The sequence below is a fragment of the Panulirus ornatus genome, chromosome 4, assembly GCF_036320965.1.
Source record: "Panulirus ornatus isolate Po-2019 chromosome 4, ASM3632096v1, whole genome shotgun sequence".
Lineage (NCBI taxonomy): Eukaryota > Metazoa > Arthropoda > Malacostraca > Decapoda > Palinuridae > Panulirus > Panulirus ornatus.
Window position 1 is genome coordinate 921,421 of NC_092227.1, and position 23,880 is coordinate 945,300.

The following is a 23,880-nucleotide window of genomic DNA, read 5'->3' on the forward strand; positions in this document are numbered from 1 at the left end:
TGAGGCAATGCAGACTCGGGTCATCAACGTGTGGCTAAATTACGCCATTTCTTGAAGAAAAAGAGTAGGGTAGGAGGTAGTTCCCTGAGGGACATTACCGCTAATGGGAAGATGAGAGATTACTTTCATCATCAACACCGGAAATGAACTGACCAGAAACGCAGGAAGTCAGGAATGAAAACCGAAAGACGAGAGTTGGGAGAAAAGTTTTCTATTCTGCAACTTTTCTAAAGCTTTTTGAAACATCAAGAAGTACGACAAAGAATTCCCTCAAGCCTCTCAGGGAGATGAACAGTCTTTGGAAACATCGTCAGTGATATCTCCTGTGGACCTCGACTTGCGAGAACTGTACAGCTTATTAGAGACAAGAATGTGAGACTCAACGTGCTTCAACACTGGGCACGTTTCACTAGCGTTTTGTGCTGCCGTGAAAGCTTGATGAAAAGTGCTGTACTGCTTAACATCATACGTTCGTAATCATAGCCTGGAGCCTTTCAACTTTGAGTTATAGTAGTGTGCATATGAACAGGCCAACCATGTGAATATGTTAAACTAAATTAGACTATATATATATATATATATATATATATATATATATATATATATATATATATATATATATATATATATATATATATATATATATATATATATATATATATATATATATATATATATATATACATAAACTTTTCATATAGTAACATACCCGTTTATTGATTTAGTTTAGCTGAAAGGATAATAATTTCATACAGAATTAATTCAAATGATTCATGCAAATAAAGAATAATAATGTTAGTGCAATATATACGGCAGAACATGGATTAGTAAAAACAATGAAAGCTCTCCCGCTATGTGTTGATTGTTCCTTACACAGCAGGTGGGAGGGCAGGCAGTCCCTCACATAGTGGGAGGAAGGTTAGTTAGCTCCTCAGTAAATAACAGAAGGAGAGTCGGTTAATTCCCACACAACCACAGGAAACTTGTTTAGTTCTTCAGATAACAGCAAGAACGTCAGTCAGCTCTTCACATGAAGGTCATTCAGTCACTCATACAACTGCAGAAATGTCAGACAACGTTCCACTCAACTCCAGGAAGTTCAGTCACTGATAGTTACCCAACCTTCACAGTGACAGGAGGATCAGTTACAACCGTTCATCAGGAGCCACAGCGGGAAGACCAGACGCTTGGCCAGATATTACTGAGGCTCATTTCCCTCATTATCTCTGGCGTTGGTCCACCACATCCTCGCTTCTTAAGGCAGTGAGGAAGCTCGTATTGTACCCATTTAATTGTTTCCACAGAAGGAGCTTAATCACATTCTCTTCCAACTCCTCTTCTTCCTTCTCCTCCTCCTTCTCACCCTCTCCCACCTCCCTTTAGTGTTGAAACAGACAGTTATGCTTCCAACACACGGACAATAGCACGATATTATTATGCCCAGGCTGCTAACACACTCATACATAACGCTCTCAGTTACGTACCCCATTTTCTGTCTTAAAATAACAGAAATGGAGGAGTTCGGGAAAGAGTTTTTACTGACAGGCAATATCGGCATCATATTTACAGGTCGTTGATCTAACAGCTTATACAGTACTTATTTCCTCTTACATTTCAATTATACGTTAAGCCTTTTTTATATGAATATAAATAGATATGTTCTTTCTCATAAATTAAGTAAGGAATGTCTGATATATATATATATATATATATATATATATATATATATATATATATATATATATATATATATATATATATATATATATATATATATATATATATATATATATATATATATATATATATCTTATCCCTGGGGATAGGGGATTAAGAATACTTCCCACGTATTCCCTGCGTGTCGTAGAAGGCGACTAAAAGGGGAGGGAGCGGGAGGCTGGAAATCCTCCCCTCTCATTTTTTTTTTTTTAATTTTCCAAAAGAAGGAACAGAGGGGGGCCAGGTTAGGATATTCCACAAAGGCCCAGTCCTCTGTTCTTAACGCTACCTCGCTAACGCGGGAAATGGCGAATAGTTTAAAAGAAAGAAAATATCTATATCTATATATATATATATATATATATATATATATATATATATATATATATATATATATATATATATATATATATATATATATATAGAATCTCACAATGTTGACATAAATGGATTGTGCGTCTCCAGGGAGGCCATTTATCACCGCAAGAGGGAGGCCAGGGAGTTGCCTGGATAAGGAGGAGAGAACGGGAGGCAGAGAGCATGACGACGTAGAGAGAGAGATGTCTGGAGAGACGGAGATGAATGAGGCGAGGAAAGTAAAAGACAGACGTCAGGAAAGAGAATACCAGAGAGATGGATGTCAAGAGAGACAAGGATATGGAAGGCAAGGAACGAGAGATAGAGAACATGAGATCAAGGGTGATTAAAGCAAGGAACGAGAGACAGGCTAGGAGAGACAAGGATAAGTGAGACAGGGGATGAGATGGATAGCGCGGTCACAGCTGATATGGTAGGAATTAGTCAGTGAGGGAGAGTAATGCTAGTGAGATCGGACGATGAGTAGCGAGGGAACTGTAGACGCTTGGGGAACCAAGTAACGAGAAGCTCAATTTGAAAAGGAAAAGAATTTCTTATAGAAGTGATGAAGCCATGTGTCGTCCATTGTCATGTGAGGGCCATAGTCATGGCAGGTCTGATGGGAATGTTGCTCGAGAGTGTCACATAAAGCTGTCGTATCCTTCTGATGATTTGTGGAGTCTCTCCAGCTGAGAGAAAATGTAGAATATAGCCTTACACTCCTCTCACCGCAGAGATAAAGACGTCTGCCTGGTACTTTGGGTTTTAGTTTCTATCACATTTTCTTTTCCGTGATAGGATCATCTATCACAATAATGTTCTGTATTGAACTTAAGATTACAATGTTTGGCTCCTCTCGGTTTTCTATGATACTCTTGAATATTCCTAACAATCTGTACAGTGCCCAGTGGTTCTGATCACAGATATTATACTTTGTATACCATTTTAGGTGATTCATCCATGCCTGAGATTTTACACATCTGATATATGTGGTGTATGGATGAATGCCGGTGCTTGTGGTGGGAGGTGTGGTTTATAGGTTAGTAGATGCGGTGTGTAAATGGCAAGACGAAGTGTGAGTGGTGGAAGATGTGATTTGTAGATGAAATAAGGTGGTTTATGAACGTAATGTGGGAAGTGGACGACTATTCGTTCTTTGTTGTGTGCAGAAAGGCAGTTTTTATGGAACTGTCTTCTTAAAGAGGCGAGGAATAGACACGTGAGGACTGAAATCAGGATTATTCATAGTCGGTGTCAGGAGAAGGCTTGCAGCACCGAGGGTGAGGGGGAAGACCCAGACGCTTGTAAGGGTTCAGGAGGAACATGTCTGACGGAGGTGACATGTTTGATGGAAGGTGAGAGGAAACTCTTAAGGACTCTGAAGTGTCTGGAGGAAACATGCAGCAGCACGTCATTTCAAGGGGAGATATTTTTCATGTTCAAGGAAATGCATCTCATACTGTGGCGCAATGAAATCGCCAGTGAACGACTTAACAGCATAAACCACGGTGTCTTCAAAGGCAGAGTCTACAGGCAAGTCCAGCGAAAAATGATTACGATAATTTGGGAAAGTATCAAAGTGAGCACTTTATGTATGAACATATTTGATAACAATTTGTAATCTGTTTAGCATGGGAAATGAACATTACTATCTTCTGAGAATTATTTGTTGAACAAGGAAAGAAAATGGTGTAATACAAAGGAATACAAGGGAATTCTAAGAGCAACCGGCCATTGTGTACCCTCTAGGAAATAAGTTTCTGTGCTTCTTCAGTACTTGTGATCCACACAAGTTACCTAGAAAGGAGGAAACAGCATCTACGTTGCGTCGCAGTTATTTCCATCACATAAGTGACTGTACTCACTTTTCTCAACTGATTCATCAGTTACTTCAGACTCCACAAAAATATACGCAATAACAGTGCGAGTTTCGGCTCTTTATGATTTATTCATAAACTCCTTCAGCATAACACTGAGATCTTTGGGCACGAGTGTACGACTCTTCCATATGAGATGGAGATCCTTGAGTACTTCAGTACGACCCTCCAGCATGACTCTGAGTTCCTTGAGCACGACAGTTGGACCTCCGTATGGAGGACGCCATTGTGTTTACTGTATCTTCTTTTTCTTCCCAAGAAATCAAAGCTTTTGTGTAATGTCTTCATTTTGAGGCCGAGTGACTTGAAGAGTCGTTGGCTGTTAATTATTTTGACTGTGTTCATAAATATTTCGCTTTGTTTTTGATTTAGGAATTATGAAGACACGTATGTCCTTAGGAAACAAACAACACAAACAAGTATATTTCAGCTGTTTTTACTGAGTTACAATCATGTACAGAACTATCATGATGTTCGGGGAAAATTGGTGATGTAAACAGTTATATACTTCCACATTGGACATAGATCAATAAGAGACACTTTTTCCATTACTAAGCCATGTTTCATGTAATCTTAATGAACATTGTCACAAAGATATCTTTGTCATGCGTCAGTCGAGCTGAAATATCACAAAACCTATATTTGTTTTGCTACTAATTCATCTTACGCAACCAATTTTGATGAAACTCTTAAGTAACTGGTACATTATAAAGTATCAGGAGGGAGACAGACTATTCTTCGCGAGTGTCTGCCTTTCTAGTCAGTCTGTATTTCTCTGGTTACTATCCCATTAGTAAACGTAACTGAAAACATGTTTGGTTAAATATCTTATATTGCTGCATTAAAGCAATACCTAAACTTAGGATATGTTCTGTAGCACATCTTTGTTTATGTGGTAATGCCATCACACTCAAAAGAAATCACATAATTTGATTTTTCAGAGGCAGTTACTGTGATGATTGCGTTTCCTTGGGAACTGGAGATCTTCAAAGTTGTTTGCAGGCATAATTTCATGGTGGTTGTTTTTCGAGGTCAGAGCGCATCATCTGGACTTATATTAACAAACTTGAAAACTTGAGCCTTATAGTTTTCCTCATTGTATATAATGAAATGCATCTGCAGAATTGTAAGATGCAAGTCTGTGGTGAGGAAGCAATAGGATAGACGAGTGCCGTAGAACAGCAAGATCTGCACATGACGAGAGATCGTCCAGACGCTCACTATCATGACCCTAGTCAACGCTCTTCATCATTCTATCTTTTTTTTGATAATTCGAAAGCTGTAGTCACAGACAAAGGTGTTCGTCGAGGCCAAGTCTTACACGAAACATAGAATACAGACGAAGATGTACAGTGAAAAAAGAGAAATATCCTCTCCTCTCTACCTGCCCCGACCCATACCACTGAGGCAAAAGAAAAAAAAACTAAAGAGGCGGATGAGAGAGCGTGTGGGGATGAGAGGTAAAGTTTTCATTTTTCAGGCCCCATCTTCCTTCCCGGCCGCCGTCTTATATCCTAAATCACCTTGATTTTCGTGACTGACGATGACAAAAAGGAGGGAAAGAAAAAGACCAAGAAAATACGTTAGAAAAAAGAGAACACTTGAACGGTTCATATATTGGGAGGAGATGCTACCACTAGTCCAATAGATTAGTTTCAATGAGACAAGGTAAGATCAGTAATTTTGACACGAAGGGTGTAACAAATAGATGATTCTGGGCGCTCCTTTAACACCAGTTGGGGAGATAGTTCTGACCCAGCCGGTTGATGTGTATAACTTACAAGATCTAATGGTCCTCAGGTCAAAGTTGTCCATTAACATGCGAAAGACATACCACTTGGAGGAGAGATTGCCGTAACGCCGCTAACTTTACCTTCTGAATATTCCTGCCATCACTAAAGCGGCAAATTGCAGGGCAAAAAGGGAATCCATGGCAGATTTATTCAGGATCATTTACATAATCATGGGCTATATACCTGATGATAATTTGCCGTTCTTTTTGGACATCTTAGATAAGATCGGTCGCCTTTCCTCACGAGGCACAATGATCGTATCATTAAGGCATAAAGTAAATAATGAACCGAACTAAATGAAAGACATCATACACTATGAGCCTCCGGCGTGCACTGCCTCCAGTGGACAAATGAGCCAAGCGTTTGCTGGAAAATGACAGCGCCACACTGGCTGTAGTCTTGGTGGGGCTACACCACTCTGAACATGAGATCATCCACAGTTAGTTGCAAATCTTATCATTGCAGAGTTAGCGGTGCGACACGCCGATCCAAGAGGCCTGGGTTGAGGGTACGGGTAGGGCATATAAAGTGGTCAGAAAGGTTAAAGAATATGCAGAATATATGATTTATTCATCTAAAACAGATGAGCGCAAGTTTCATATGGCTAGTAGAGTTTCAAAAGCTTCGTAAAAATTCAAATTGAATTTTTTCTGTACCGTATGTTCTCGTCCCCTCTCATGGATGCAGGAAGTGGGAAGAACACATATGAACGAATATTCTAACCTGATAGATCGCAAGTAAACGTTTTACGTGGCTAAGCCTTAACACAAATGCCAAGTTCTTAACCCGAACCATACCCGCACCATAAATACTATGGAAATGGACAATGTGAAAATCTATGTTTAAGTTGCCTCTGTGCTGTGATGATATAGACTACATAGATCCCTTACTCTGAGGTATGACCAAGGATATCACAGTCGTCAATTTACTTTGTTATCCGATACGTCCTTTGAATTTACGAAACCGTAACTTGCCAGTTCCTTCATGTAGTCACATTTCATTGTTAAGAAACGTCAGATATGTTTAACAATTATGAAAAAGTAATTAATCTGATAGAGAGTAACTGTCATATCTTTGTTCATACTTGAAAATATTGAATGAAACGTTCTTTAAGGAAAATATATATATATATATATATATATATATATATATATATATATATATATATATATATATATATATATATATATATATATATATATATATATACGCTAAAGTCATTCTACTGAAATGTGATAAAAAAGCAGAACCTATGCAGGAAATAGATGTCATGGAAAAATATTTAACTTCGTCAGGAAACAATAGAAGAGTGGCGGTGTTCAATCCAGTCGACCAGTGCGACACTAAAACCTTCACAGTTCTGTTCGCTTTTAACGCTCGGATTAACTACTGGTACGAAAATATAACAATAAACATACATATCAAGAGCTCCATACTCATCACCAGACGGAAAGTTGATCCCTCAATTGTAATTAGAGAGTTTAAAGCCGGAGGGTAAGGCATATGTATACAGACTGGATAATCCGAAACATATTGAAGAGCTTCACAATATCGGGCAGGAGTTGGCCAGCTGCACGATCTAACTCTGCTAATATTGACATACAATATATTGGTGGGTTTTAGGACAACACTCCACCGGATTCTTCCCCAAGGAATTCATTCTGTAGACGGGCGGCGGACTGTACATCCTGCCTTGGACGACGCGAAGAAGCCCCAACGATCTCTGAGACAATGGAATGTCAAAAGCCTTTGGTGAATTAGACAGGAGACTGGAACTGACAAGATCAGTTAATGTGAGTGAAAGGAAGACAGACAGACACGCAGGTAGACAGACGGAGAAGGAAAGAGTAAGAGGTGGAGTCAAGAAACGTGGAGAGAAAGAAATATAATGTGAAGAACAAGACAAAATCACTGAATTTTTACATCAGTTTCCAGTGATATATCAATTCTAATGTTAATCAAAAATTCTTCGTAAAGTTTTGCAGTTTTACTTATGATCATTAAGATAACCTCCATCAGGAATACGTCATGTCAGCAATAACAAAACATCACCATCAAGATGGTAATCAGTGGCATATGATCAGAACATTTGAAGAAATTGAACATCGTTAATTTCTAGTCAGCACCATAAGAAAGACAAACTGATTGATTGAGGGATAAAAATCTCCTTATGGTGCCTTACACGTCCGCCTTTCAGCGCTGCTCCTATTGTGTCTACCAAAATGGCTGAGTCTCCATTCAGTGACCATACGTTGTGGTTACTGACCACCATATACCAAGCTCATTATAACCATTGCCTTTTTACTACCTTCCCTAAACCGCTACATTCACACATCCTGCGGGAGTTCCACCTTGACTCAACCACATGACTGTGCAGAAGTACACACGAGAGTTCAGGAGTCACGCTGGAAGATTTCTCTGGACTTACAAATCAAACTGTACCATGATTATCCTGAGGACGGAAACATGAAGAAAAAACATGGTTTCCAGAATGTTTTATGTCAGGCAAGTTTCTACCAAATATATTTTCCTGAAATGATCTTACACTCTTCCAAGAATCCCATTGGATACGTTTCTAAAGTAATGACCGTAGAGAGTTACAATGTACAGAGACTTCGGAAAGATAATGTGTAAAGGACTCAGTCCATCAGTGACTGAACTTTTTGCTCCAGCTGAAAAGTTCATAAACAGTTACCTCTGAATCGGAGAGACAGAAAGTGAGTGCCGCAGTTCGTGATGTGATGCGAGTCCAAGAAATACAGTAAAAGGAAAATGAAAACTGCAGCAGGGTGGCCTCATCCCTCATGCTTACACCTGTCCGATCCAGCTGCTAGCGGTTGTGTTAAGACCTCGGGAGATGCCGTGGTTTAATCTGCTAAAAGTGTTGAGCAAAATCCATTCGAGGTTGACTGGTCGTATGTGGCATCGCATGATAGTCTTCCTCACAGTGGTGACAGCATTACCTCCTTCTTATCATCTGCAGGGAGGAAGTTTTCTAATAGTCACCGTCATCACAATCCTACTCCGCTTGTTCGATAGAAATTTTCGAAGAATCTTATGCTATCATTTTCAACGAGTAAGCTCTAATATTTTCCTGCACACACACACACACACACACTCACACACACACACACACACACACACACGCACACATATATATATATATATATATATATATATATATATATATATATATATATATATATATATATTCTTTTTCTTTCGTACTATTCGCCATTTCCCGCATTAGCGAGGTAGCGCTATGAACAGAGGACTGGGCCTTAGAGGGAATATCCTCACCTGGCCCCCTTCTCTGTTCCTTCTTTTGGAAAATTAAAAAAAAAAACGAGAGGGGAGGATTTCCAGCCACCCGCTCCCTCCCCTTTTAGTCGCCTTCTACGACACGCAGGGAATACGTGGGAAGTTGGGAAGTATTCTTTCTCCCCTATCCCCAGGGATAATATATATATATATTATCATATAAATATATATATGTATATATATCTTTTCTTTCTTTCATACTATTCGCCATTTCCCGCGTTAGCGAGGTAGCGTTAAGAACAGAGGACTGGCCTTTGAGGGAATATCCTCACGTGGCCCCCTTCTCTGTTCCTTCTTTTGAAAAAAAAAAAAAATGAGAGGGGAGGATTTACAGCCCCCCGCTCCCTTCCCTTTTAGTCGCCTTCTACAACACGCAGGGAATACGTGGGAAGTATTCTTTCTACCCTATCCCCAGGGAGGTTATATATATATATCCCTGGGGATAGGGGATTAAGAATACTTCCCACGTATTCCCTGCGTGTCGTAGAAGGCGACTAAAAGGGGAGGGAGCGAGGGGCTGGAAATCCTCCCCTCTCGGTTTTTTTTGTTTTTTTTTCAATTTTCCAAAAGAAGGAACAGAGAATTGGGCCAGGTGAGGGTATTCCCTCAAAGGCCCTAGTCCTCTGTTCTTAACGCTACCTCGCTAATGCGGGAAATGGCGAATAGTTTGAAAGAAAGAAAGATATATATATATATATATATATATATATATATATATATATATATATATATATATATATATATATATATATATATATATATATATATATATATATATTGGAAAGGGTCACAGTTTTGCGTATGATCAAGTATATTCTTAAGAGTCCACGGGGAAAATGAAACACGATAAGTTACCAAGTGCACTTTCGTGTGATAATCAAATCATCAGGGGAGACACAAGAGAGAAATAAAACAGTCAGTTGATATACAACGAAGAGACGTAGCTAGGACGCCGTTGGGTAAACATGCTATTGTCCAAGACAGACAACGAGCGTATCATATACTTATCATTTTACAAATTTTGTCAACAATAAAGTTATCCAATTTGTATAAACCATCACTAATATCAATATCATAATTCTTTGTGTATCCAATAATAGAAGATTTAATGATATTTCTCGTGGTAATAGAGTTAGAGAAAATAACTGAGATGGCATTACTCCAGTCAATACAATGATCATAGTTTTTAACGTGATTAAACAAGGCATTTGATTCTTGTCCTGTTCTTATACTACATTCATGTTGCTTAAGTCTAACAGAAAGATCCTTACCAGTCTGCCAAACATAAAACCTATCACAATTTCCACATGGCACTTTAAAGATGCACCCAGGAGAATTTTCTGGTGAATTCCTGATTAAGATATTCTTTATAGTATTATTGTTGTTGAAGGCAACATTTATGTTAGAGGATTTAAGCAACATGGGAAGTAAAGTAAAATTGTTATTAAAAGGGAGAACTAAAAGATTCTTGGTGTCAATCGGAAGTTTGGGCTCAACTCTATAAAATGATTTCTTTGCTAACTTAAGGGATTTATCAATGAAAAATCAAGGGTACTTTAACTTAGATCCAACAGAGTATAGAGTATGCTGATGATGAGATTGAGAAGATATATTCTATTGGATGTAAGTTAAGGGATTTAGTGGAAAAAGTTGCAGCAAAGTATATGTTAATTTATGCGAGGAACTGATTGACAAGTTTACAGGAATTTCTCAGTGGAAGACACCAGTGCTCCAACATCAATAAGAATGAATGTGACGGAGATCTTTTGAAAAACAATGAAGTATCTAAAAAAAATTCAATATAGTCTTGACCCACATAAAAGTCTTGGCCTCAATAAAGGTACTCCCTGTAAGCTGACGACGTTTGCAGATTCGCTTGACAAACCTCTTTAAACATTGTTCATGATATCCTGGAGGAAGAAAAGTGGTAACGGAGTGGAAAATGGCAAATATTATATCTGTCTTCAAGAAAGTAAGTCGGAAAGTTAAGCTGAACTACACAACAGTCTCTAACAGATGAGCTTTATAGAATATTGGAAATATAAGCATTTTACCAACGGATAATAACATGAAGAAAACTATCTGGGCGAAAGACAACACGGATACAGGAAAACGAAGTCATGATTAACAACCTACTTAGACATCAAAGAGAGAGAGAGAGAGAGAGAGAGAGAGAGAGAGAGAGAGAGAGAGAGAGAGAGAGAGAGAGAGAGAGAGAGAGAGAGAGAGAGAGAGAGAGAGAGAGAGAGAGAGAGAGAGAGAGAGAGAGAGAGAGCTCTCCTTTTTGACAAAAGAGAATATTGGTTGGATTATGTATGTCTAGGGTGCCAGATAATAGTTCATACTGTACGTCACTGGACATGTTATAGACGTTGGAGTTTCAGGAAGAATAAGATGTTGAGCCGGGACAAAAATTACCTTAATAGAAGGACACAGAGGACGCATCTCAAGGGAGCCTTCCCAAAATGGTTTAGGTCACCAGTGGTGTAAATTATTTCCCAGAAGGAAAGGATTGAACTTCTACCTCATGTGTTTGTGAATGATGCCAAAGCCACGAGAGAAATAAAGAGCAAAGAGGATTCCATTAACATACAAGGAGAGATAGACAGACTTCAAAGTTGATCTGATAGATGGTTGACGAAATCCAACACAAGCAAATACTAAGTAATAATAAGTAATGAGGATGGGATGTAGCGGGAAGAGACCTCGATGCAAATACTATCCAACAGGAAATCGCTGCAGGAGTCTGTGTTTGACAGGGACGTGGGAGTCAACACTGTACCTAACATGTTTCTTGATGGAGGCGAGTGTGAAGTTTGGTGTCGGGTTCAGGAAAAGAGGAAACGACATACGTGTGGAAGAAATGGTTAAAGTGAGAAAGCTTGGAGAACTGGACTGTGTACAAAGATAACACGAAGGGGGGGGGGGGTGAAGAATGACATACGATGAGAGTAAGTGAAACTGGGGAATGGAAGAGGAGTGGAAGCTACCGAATTGTGTGGAGAGAGAGCATATGAAACGAAAGGTAGGATGTGAACCTATGAGGGGGATAGTGAGTGATGGAATGAGAAAGTTAAATCGTCAATTGTAGGGAAATGTACTGTATCTGCGGGGAAGGAGTGCTCTGAAATGGAGGAATACACGAGAAAGTAGCAAGAGGTCAGGAGATAGATAAAAGAGCTGAAAAAGAGGGTATATGAGAAATGAGATGAGAATATCGATGCATATCTGAGAAATTGAAAAAAATCGTGTCTGAACCAGTTGAAGCAGATAGCTATTGTGGATCCACGGCCCCGTAGTCTACCCTTTCATCCTGTTCACTGAAGTCTGCAGCACAACCCTATTTTCTGATCTCCTCTTGAAAGTGTAACCACACTCACTGTCCCACTCCAGCTACCTATCCAACTTTCAAGCATGCCACGTTACAACGTTAGGACGCTTGCTATTTCCCTCACGCTCGAGGAACGTGGAGTTCATTTACCACCGGAATATTGGCGGAAGCAAAAGTCTTCTTTGAATGATATCATTGATCTGTCTGTCCCACACGTACCATCCATCAGAACTCTTGCGGCTTACATCACGTCCGTCTTCCTCGTGTAGGACACTTCTCTACCGCAGATACACGTATTCGTGGTCGCCAGGAGACCCAGGAGTGCAGGTGGCCACATATTTGCTAACATACTCATGTGTGCCAACATGCCCATGTGTGCCAGCATGCTCATGTGTGCCAGCATGCTCATGTGTGCCAGCATGCTCATCTGTGCCAGCATGCTCATGTGTGCCAGAATGCCCATGTGTGCCAGCATGCTCATGTGTACTCAGGCGTGTATTGTTTACCAAAACATATAATACATTCTCTCAGATAAAAGCTACAATGGCTGGACGAGTCAGTTCCCGTGCAGCAGAATAATATATTCCGTTCACACTGATACCCGAATAATCCTTTCGTTTTGTTTGGTCAGTGATCTTTCGGGATCCGGTTGCTGAAAATACTGGAAAGAGAATTTAAATCTTTTTCATCTTCACACTTTTACCCAAGTTTAACACGAAAATGTTTTAGGGATAGAACATGGCTGATTCATGGATGCAAGTAAACATCATGAATAAGATAGAATAGGATAAATCTAACAAAAATATTTATATATATGGTAGCCTTTTCGTATATATCTAACTATTCTCTGAATTTTCTTATGAAATTCCATTTCATTTCTTTTCTTAAGAACCAGCAGTTGAATACACAGCAAGTGTTCTAATGTGTCTGGTTATGATCGTGTTCTTCATGTATGATTTACATGCCTGTATGTGCTAGTGCGCCACTGTATCACCAAAGGTGAATCTATACATCATTATAACGTTTAATGTATGCGAGTGCCTGATTCGTTATAACCATAAGTATATGTGAATATTTGTCCCTCTGTGGTAAGTTAACAAACAAAGGATCTCTCAGCTGCTATAACACACATAGAGGGAAGACAACCATGCTATGTACTCACCTCACATCCACCAAACCAGCGGAGGTAAACAATTATCAAATTACCTACTACACGCGGGAGAAAACGCCAGCGGAAGATATTATTTACTTTTATTAAACGATAAATGAAAGACAATAGCTAGCCAGGTTCGTGCAATGGAAAAACTATACATAACAGGACAGCAAGTAACAAGAAGACAACTATCATCGTAAAACCGCTGTGATGCAGCCATACTACAGATGATACACTCAACAACTTTAGTCCTGCCATAAAGCCACGAAACAGAGGGTAACAGCCATCAGGAGAGCGAAACCCAACAGCTAACAAGGTATGTGATGTCATAAGGTAAGACGGCAAAAGACATGGTAAGCCATCAGGCAGAAGCCAGAAAACTAACTAAAAGTATTTGTGCTGCTGTAAAACCAACCACACAGCAGAAAACAACAGATGACAAGATTACGTTCTTAAAGAAAAATATGAACCAGAGAACAGGACATCCAGCAAGGCTTCTATCATAAAAACAACGGTCATAAACTTACTCTTAAAAGCCAGGTTGTTACAACCACAATCGTGCGATAGTATTCTGGTTACCGAACAGCCTTGAGTTGCTTGACGTGCTGGAGTACATCAATACACTACTTCAGAACAGCTACACGATGACGTCACATGATATCGAACAGCAGTACAGTGCTACGGTAAAGCTGCTGCAGCCTTACCCTGGAAGCAGTCTCCCTTGTATGCTGTATCCCAATAGTCACACAGAGAGATATGTTTGGAAATGAAAGTAGAGAGATGGTGAAGTTCATCAGAATTCATTCTTCACTTCTTGGATGGAAATGTTTATCAGCGTGGGAAGACGGTAAGCCCAGACCCTCACCAACATGAAGTAAAAGTGATGATGTTTCTGATTTTTTCCGGGTTCCTCTCTGTGTCCGAGATTAGTTTTCAACAACCAGAAAATTGCTTCAATTTAAAAAATGGAAAGATATCAATACAAGAATATGTATTCCGGCTCTCTTGGAATTTGGCTGCCGTCAAAATCTGCAGAGAGAGAGAGAGAGAGAGAGAGAGAGAGAGAGAGAGAGAGAGAGAGAGAGAGAGAGAGAGAGAGAGAGAGAGAGAGAGTACAGGACATGAACAGTTAACAGGAGACCCGTTAACTGTCGGGAGAATTTAAGATCTTTATTTTTCCTGTTAAGACTAAAATTCCGACTCGAAATAATCGCTTAAAGTATTCTCGACTGACGTAGTTGCTGTACGCGTATGATTATACGTGAGAGACTGATTCATTGTTTAAGGATCATCATTGTAAAGAGACATTTTCCAACGTCAATACTAGCTTTTGCTCGCCCAACTTTTCCTTAGTTACCAGATACGTGTGTACCTCGAAATTATATCTACCATTTTAAGACTAGTAAAACTCCTCCATGTCATCACAGAGGTATACGAATCTTTATAACTTCTTCTTCGACCAAAGTGACAATTTGTCTAGGGTCTTTCCGATGCTTTTGTATTCGTCCGCGGATATCATGATATTTGCTCAACCCATTGTTGTTATATTTCATAGGAGTACCGTGGTCAGGGCCTTCTGGATCCCTTCTGGTATCTGCATACTTTCGATTTCTTTGTATCATGTACTTGTCGTTTTCTGTTAGCCAGTCATTTAATGCAGTATCATTATCGATATCAACATCAGGATATATCATTCCTATTTATCATCTGTGTTTATTAGAAGCTTGAAACATAAAATAAACGACACCAGGTATCATTTTTGTAACTCAGGCGTTATTATTTCATATAGATATTCCAACAGATTGGTAAAAGAAGATACGCTGCTACAGAACCCATGTTGATTATCTGTTATTAATCTTTTATCTAAGATCTTTTTAAGGTTCTCCCAAATAACAGTTTCCATACTTTCTCAAATACTGAGATCAGGTTAATTGGGCAACAATTTTGAACACATTTCTTATTGCCTTAGTTGAATCATGTAGCATGATACGCCAGCGTCCAGTTCCTGTACTTTTCCTATGATAATGGATAATTTCTGCGAATCAATTCACCTAATTCTTCATTCAGTCATTGCCGTCTTTGGAGCCTCTTTGTTATCTTCTCTGAGCTGGGAATTTTTAAACCTCTCTTATGGAAACTATATTCCAGTTCGTCCGCCCATCATCAGTTGTTCGTACATCAAATCATGATATAGTTGTTCTATTGATGATGATTTTTGAATTTCAAGATTACAGTCGATTGCAAATCTGATGATATGATGATTATAAATGATTCCCTCTCTAGGGGGAAGGGAATTTCAGTCGCCCAGAAAATTAAATGAATATTCATAATCATAATATCCAACAGAGTGTGAGCTATTGCGCTCTGATTGTAACCTAAATAACATTCTACAATATTTCTTTTTCTGTTTATTGTTATCAGATTCAGATGACTGAGGGACCTACAGCAAGGAAAACCTCCGACCGTATCCTCACGATGCTTCAACTCCTGTCTGATAGCCTGTGGTAAACATAGAATGCATAGGTCAGTGAATAATCTAAACAACAGACTGATATATCTGTCTAAACTCTCATGTCTTTCCCAATAAATAGACTTGTCATTTGAAAAGATAGGTTTTCCACATCCTCCAAAATTTGTTAGTACTTTTCCTTGCTTTTTTTTCTTTTCATTAATCTCTCTATATTCTAATTAAGGTCCGGCATTGCTGTGGACTTTTTAACTGTGACTGGAACCTCCAACGTAAAAGAAAAGTCGTGTATCTATGTATTCATATATTTGTCTTTACGTAAATCAAGGGTAAACGTTTCCCTCCTTGAGAAACGTTTTGATCCCTAATGTCTCTACCCTCTAGAATGGTGATAATTGTCAGGTAGCTGTAGGTGAAACAAGAAGCGTCTGTCTTTCTGAATATAGGGGTTTGCGTCTCACCTGTACATGTATCATTACCAATCTTTTTTTTTTTTTTTTTTTTTTTTTTTTTGCCGCTGTCTCCCGCGTTTGCGAGGTAGCGCAAGGAAACAGACGAAAGAAATGGCCCAACCCACCCCCATACACATGTATATACATACGTCCACACACGCAAATATACATACCTACACAGCTTTCCATGGTTTACCCCAGACGCCTCACATGCCTTGATTCAATCCACTGACAGCACGTCAACCCCGGTATACCACATCGCTCCAATTCACTCTATTCCTTGCCCTCCTTTCACCCTCCTGCATGTTCAGGCCCCGATCACACAAAATCTTTTTCACTCCATCTTTCCACCTCCAATTTGGTCTCCCTCCTCTCCTCGTTCCCTCCACCTCCGACACATATATTCTCTTGGTCAATCTTTCCTCACTCATTCTCTCCATGTGCCCGAACCATTTCAAAACACCCTCTTCTGCTCTCTCAACCACGCTCTTTTTATTTCCACACATCTCTCTTACCCTTACGTTACTTACTCGATCAAACCACCTCACACCACATATTGTCCTCAAACATCTCATTTCCAGCACATCCATCCTCCTGCGCACAACTCTATCCGTAGCCCACGTCTCGCAACCATACAACATTGTTGGAACCACTATTCCTTCAAACATACCCATTTTTGCTTTCCGAGATAATGTTCTCGACTTCCACACATTCTTCAAGGCTCCCAGAATTTTCGCCCCCTCCCCCACCCTATGATCCACTTCCGCTTCTATGGTTCCATCCGCTGCCAGATCCACTCCCAGATATCTAAAACACTTCACTTCCTCCAGTTTTTCTCCATTCAAACTCACCTCCCAATTGACTTGACCCTCAACCCTACTGTACCTAATAACCTTGCACCAATCTATGTACATATATATATATATATATATATATATATATATATATATATATATATATATATTTTTTCTTTTATTTTATTCATACTATTCGCCATTTCCCGCGTTAGCAAGGTAGCGTTAAGAACAGAGGACTGGACCTTTGAGGGAATATCCTCACCTGGCCCCCTTCTCTGTTCCTTCTTTTGGAAAATAAAAAAAAAACTGAGAGGGGAGGATTTCCAGCCCCCCGCTCCATATATATATATATATATATATATATATATATATATATATATATATGTGTGTGTGTATATATAATCATCCAGATAACACAGAACGTACCTGGTGTGGTAAAGTAAGAAGCAGACTCACGTCTCCCTCACTCTGGTGTCGACCTGCACCCATGTCACTGTCAAGCGCTGGTGTTCACAATGCAGATTAATGAACTTGTGGCTTCTCGTTGCTATGGTAACCTCTTGCTCCTCGTCACTGAAATAATTTGCTCTTAAATGAATGCGGTCGTCCTTACCAGAGGATGGGGCTGTGGTTGTGGCAGCCTCACTCAGAATGTCATGCTCCACACTGTACCTAACATCTGCCTGGCAACATAATATGATCAAATCTAATCATGATTTCAAGGCACCATGATGATCATCTTCCCAGAGTATGAAGGCAAGATACAACCCACATGAACTTTTCTCATCTCATAAAATGCCTGTATTTTACCTAGACAACGAAAACTAAACATTGATTGTAAACTCTCTAAGTAATGAAAATTCTGCTGCGTCTGACGTTATTTCTGTGGTCTAGTGATTAGCACGAACCTGCCTGGAGTTGGCCCAGCTTGAATTCGAATCCGGGACGGGGCTGGGCAGTGGAGAACGCGTCAGGATGATTCTCCTATTATTACCACAGTGACATTATCATATCAAAAGTTACTTCAGTCTGCGTTTATCAGTGAAAAAGAATCAATGTTCAAACAATGTTCAACTAGGAAATATCAGAATGTAATTTAAGAGTAACTCAAGTTATCAAATCGTGAGTGTCAGTAGTAGATGTCATAAACAGACGAACAAATGAACCTGGCAGGTGTGCAACACTGTAGAAAATAACTCACACTATGTCGACGACACGACATAGATGCAACCAAGATTCATGATAACGTTACTTGTATCAAGAATAACTACACAAGCAAGGAGAACGGTGCTGACTACCAGGAAAGTCTCACATAAGGTCTGATCGACAGTGAAGCATGTTGACTAATGCAGTAAGAAGAAATCAGTCCACTTAGCCGTCATTGCAAAATAGCAGCTAAAAGAATGCATCAGGAAGATAAAGAATTGATTAAGGAACAACTAGAAAGACGCGTGGTAAGTCTGTTACAGAATATATCTAGAACACCTTTAAACTTACCAAACTGTATTGTATAATGATGGTTCTTTCTACATAGGTGAATCATATAGCTCCATCACAGAACAGTGTTTCTTATAAGTTGAAGATGCACATGTGATAGCACCTTAAATATTGGTCGGTCAAGTGTGCCTCTAGGGTCACTCATACATATCAGCTGCAAATAATGAGGTCACCATAAGTTTTAGAGATTAAGTTACTGAGACATCCCCATAACACATTAATGCGGATGGCTTAGCGTTATGTATCAAAATACCTCCTGATCGCCTCCATGGCTGGAAGGAGGGATAATGGAAACCTCTTTGCATGAAGGATCAGTGAAGGAGCAACCAGTGTTATCTCTACTCCTGCTGAAGGACTCACGACTCTAGAATGTGGGAAGTGTTTACCTGCAGCCCAGGGGTAATGTCCAGTCTAGGTCTCTTAAAGGACTTGTATTCAGCAACGGTCGCGTCAACCCCATTCACTCCAGGCTGTTGCCGACGTTGTGTGCGTGTTCGGACGTGTGCAACTTTTCATATCATTCATACAAGGTGACGGAAGTCTGGGATCGGTGCTGTCTGGGTGTTAACCCTGGATCATCGAAGGCAACAACAAATATGGCATTATCCAGAACGTGACTGGCCAGTGACATATGCAACGCATGATTATCATAACAATACTCAAGGTGTATTTCTATAGTGTTCATGAATCATACATTATCATACATTTTCTCAGCACAATTATGAAGGAGGAGAAAAGAAGGTTTGCAATAGTTGGTGACAGGAAAGATTAATATGCGAGATGTGATGAAAGTGTCTACGAACAATACTTGAACCAAATTTATGAAGAGATCAGTTGCTTGTTTATCCTCTGCTGTGCCAAACTCAGATGAATTTCTTAACTTTTAACTTTTTTCTTTTTCTCTGATACCAGTACTTTCACGAGATTTTGGGCTGTTGATGAGTACTGATAGATCTTATCATCTAGTGGTAGTTCGCGCTAACATACAACGGAACCAGAAATCTTATCGTAGAAGACGAGAAAAATGACGCGGATATTGATAGAGCTACATGTAGAGTATCATGGGTCTCGTCTCTGTATGTTAGATATATACCGTGTATTTATGGTTAGAGAGAGAGAGAGAGAGAGAGAGAGAGAGAGAGAGAGAGAGAGAGAGAGAGAGAGAGAGAGAGAGAGAGAGAGAGAGAGGGAGAGGAGGAGACGTTCAGTGGTGTTTTCGTCGACATATCGCCAGGAGTTAGTGACCTTCACATTTCTTGGTGAACCATTCCGGACTCCACGGAAAATCTTTGGTGGAGAAAAGGTTTATTGTGATGTTCCGGCAGACCAGCCAAAACCCGCTGCCACATCTCTTTAGATTCGAGGAAGATTTTGCTGCCGTGATCAAGTGGCCATACGACCTTATTCTAACCTAAAGCTTGCGTCTCACGTGGTTCTTCCACTGCATTTCAGTCAGTAGTTTCTTCACCAGACTTGTTCTTCCCTTCCTTCCTGAAGACCTGGAACTGGGTCTGTCCTGGCGTCGTATGTGTTAGGTTTGCCATCACGCTGAAAGTAAGTAAACAATGTAATCAGAGGTCACTATATGATGTTAGAAGCAGTGAAAAGTTTTTATCGAGGGTGTAAGGCATGTGTACGTGTAGGAAGAGAGGAAAGTGATTGGTTCTCAGTGAATGTAGGTTTGCGGCAGGGGTGTGTGATGTCTCCATGGTTGTTTAATTTGTTTATGGATGGGGTTGTTAGGGAGGTGAATGCAAGAGTTTTGGAAAGAGGGGCAAGTATGAAGTCTGTTGGGGATGAGAGAGCTTGGGAAGTGAGTCAGTTGTTGTTCGCTGATGATACAGCGCTGGCGGCTGATTCATGTGAGAAACTGCAGAAGCTGGTGACTGAGTTTGGTAAAGTGTGTGAAAGAAGAAAGTTAAGAGTAAATGTGAATAAGAGCAAGGTTATTAGGTACAGTAGGGTTGAGGGTCAAGTCAATTGGGAGGTGAGTTTGAATGGAGAAAAACTGGAGGAAGTGAAGTGTTTTAGATATCTGGGAGTGGATCTGGCAGCGGATGGAACCATGGAAGCGGAAGTGGATCATAGGGTGGGGGATGGGGCGAAAATTCTGGGAGCCTTGAAGAATGTGTGGAAGTCGAGAACATTATCTCGGAAAGCAAAAATGAGTATGTTTGAAGGAATAGTGGTTCCAACAATGTTGTATGGTTGCGAGGCGTGGGCTATGGATGGAGTTGTGCGCAGGAGGATGGATGTGCCGGAAATGAGATGTTTGAGGACAATGTGTGGTGTGAGGTGGTTTGATCGAGTAAGTAACGTAAGGGTAAGAGAGATGTGTGGAAATAAAAAGAGCGTGGTTGAGAGAGCAGAAGAGGGTGTTTTGAAATGGTTCGGGCACATGGAGAGAATGAGTGAGGAAAGATTGACCAAGAGAATATATGTGTCGGAGGTGGAGGGAACGAGGAGAAGAGGGAGACCAAATTGGAGGTGGAAAGATGGAGTGAAAAAGATTTTGTGTGATCGGGGCCTGAACATGCAGGAGGGTGAAAGGAGGGCAAGGAATAGAGTGAATTGGAGCGATGTGGTATACCGGGGTTGACATGCTGTCAGTGGATTGAATCAAGGCATGTGAAGCGTCTGGGGTAAGCCATGGAAAGCTGTGTAGGTATGTATATTTGCGTGTGTGGACGTATGTATATACATGTGTATGGGGGTGGGTTGGGCCATTTCTTTCGTCTGTTTCCTTGCGCTACCTCGCAAACGCGGGAGACAGCGACAAAGCAAAAAAAAAAAAAAAAAAAAAATATATATATATATATATATATATATATATATATATATATATATATTTATATATATATATATATATATATATATATATATATATATATATATATATATATATATATATATATATATATATAATATATATATATATATATATATATATATATATATATATATATATATATATATATATATATATATATATATATATATATATATATGTAGAGAGAGAGAGAGAGAGAGAGAGAGAGGTTGCGCTACAATCAGAAGCACGAAAATGACGGATTCTTTTGGAAAGAGATCCTTAACAAAAATGCATTTATCATCAACAGACGATAATGCAGCCTTTTTTTTTTCCTCACAAACCAATACAGTCTGACGGGAATATGATGATATGATGTTTCATCACAACCTTCTGCCTTACGAGCACCTAATCAGAGGAAGACTTTCATCAGTCAAGCAGAGTATCAGTAGCTGTGATCTTCCTGCTGTCGGACGAGGCACCAGTGACCTCGCGGAGGTTTAACATGAACCAGCTTCCATTCCTGATCGGTCTGGGAGCAAAGCAATTACTTTTGACCTTCTCCGCACCGCTTACCCTGGCTTTTAGACCATTAATGATTCTCCACTTCTCATTTGCTCTGATTGCAGCCCGATCTCTGAATTTTAACCTACCCTCCCTCAGACGTTACCCAATCATGCCTGCATCGTACCATCTGGCATCCCATTAAACCTGGAGCGACCTTACGAGCTCTACTTATGAGTTTCTAGGAATCTCACCAACGCTGATTCTTCTCGTATGATAAACATGTTATCTGGAGCAGCTCTCCTGCAAGTGGGAGGACTCATATACTAACCATTTCCCAGCAGAAAATCGTCTTCTTTTTGACCCAATTATTTCTTTTTCAGGTCACAGATCACAGGTCATACATCCCAGAAGAAAATCCAGCAAAATGTATCAGATCTTTCTCGATCCAAAGGTCGTACCATTCACTCTCACTCCGGGGGTAATAAACTTTTTTGAATGCGTGTTAGATGATTTTATCCTTACTTTTCCAACCTCACAAGCTCTTATCTTACCAATATGAAAATGTATACAACGATTCATATCCTTGGTTTTGTACTTGCAAATGATACGCCGCTTGGTTAAGGCAATCATCTTTACCAAACTCCACATAGCTTTTCCTATGCCTTCACCTTAAATCCCTTCAGCAATTATATATCTCATCTCTTAAATCTGGATTCCAAAAAAGCTTTAGGCCCTGACGTCACCTCTTCTCTAATTTCAGGGAAATGTGCATTTAAATTGGTTCTTTTCCTTCGTAATCTTTTTACACTTCCTGTGTGCGTTACATTTTCATCTACCTCGAGGGAAGTTATCAGCATACAGCTTATTCATTCCTAGAAAGGGATAATAAGCTGCCTGCATTAACTTCAGATCAGTAGCTTTTATCTCATTTATATCTAAAATCGTGGAAACGTTATTACATAAGACCATTGCTGCATCCTCTGTTACATCTAATTTACCAATTATACCCTCTGTCTACTCACGCGTTCAAGGACCAACCCAAATCCATTTGTGAAAAAAAAATTCATTTATTCTTAAATAATAGTTCATATGCTTCCATACTTGAAGACGTTTCCCTGAGCAAATTGTATTCATGAACTGTATTTTTGCATTTGCGTAATTTGAAATCCATTTGCCTTGTCTCTGTCTACTCTACCAGTTTATCTAAATCACTTTGAACCTTCAGGTAGTCTTCCTTTGAGTTGGCTGTGTTACCCAGCTATGCGTCGTGAGTAGATTTTCAGAGTCTGTTGATCTTACACAAACGGCATGTTCGCCATTTTTAGGTGCATCCCAAAGTCCAGTTCAAGGGCACCCACCACCACACCCTCAAACACTCAGCTCTCCTCTCCTTCATACTCGCCGTAATGTACCCTCGCTTTCTACGTTGTATCTATACCGTTTGTGTCAATGATCTGACGAGCTTCATTCCAATATTCATCCTCTGCTTTATCACAGGTGTGAAACTCGTTCATTCAGGGCATTTTCGAAACCCCAACAAACAGGCATCATTCCCCTCCTTCATCGTTCACTCCCTGCACCTCTCTTGTGTGATACTCCCTCCCTGGTCATGACTACCCTTCTATTGGTAGCTTATTGCTTTTGAAATGCACAATATACAACATTTATAGTCATCTCACCCCCTTAAAGTATGAACAATATTCGTATATACGGACCATTAACTATGGATCTCCATATAAAGTATTGAAGCATCATGTGTTCCTTCCCCATACCATCTTTAGAAAAAAAAATACAGTAAAA

The 23,880-nt window shown here is 39.7% G+C and overlaps 1 long non-coding RNA gene across 1 annotated transcript in view; it reads left to right on the forward strand.

The window, feature by feature from the left end:
• LOC139764931 (uncharacterized) overlaps window positions 1-22,582 on the forward strand; it is a 68,056-nt gene extending 45,474 nt beyond the window's left edge. Inside the window, exons 2-3 of the long non-coding RNA XR_011716525.1 lie at window positions 15,973-16,074; window positions 22,461-22,582. This is a non-coding gene — a long non-coding RNA (uncharacterized lncRNA). The remainder of the gene's footprint in view (window positions 1-15,972; window positions 16,075-22,460) is intronic.
• Window positions 22,583-23,880: the final 1,298 nt, after the last annotated feature.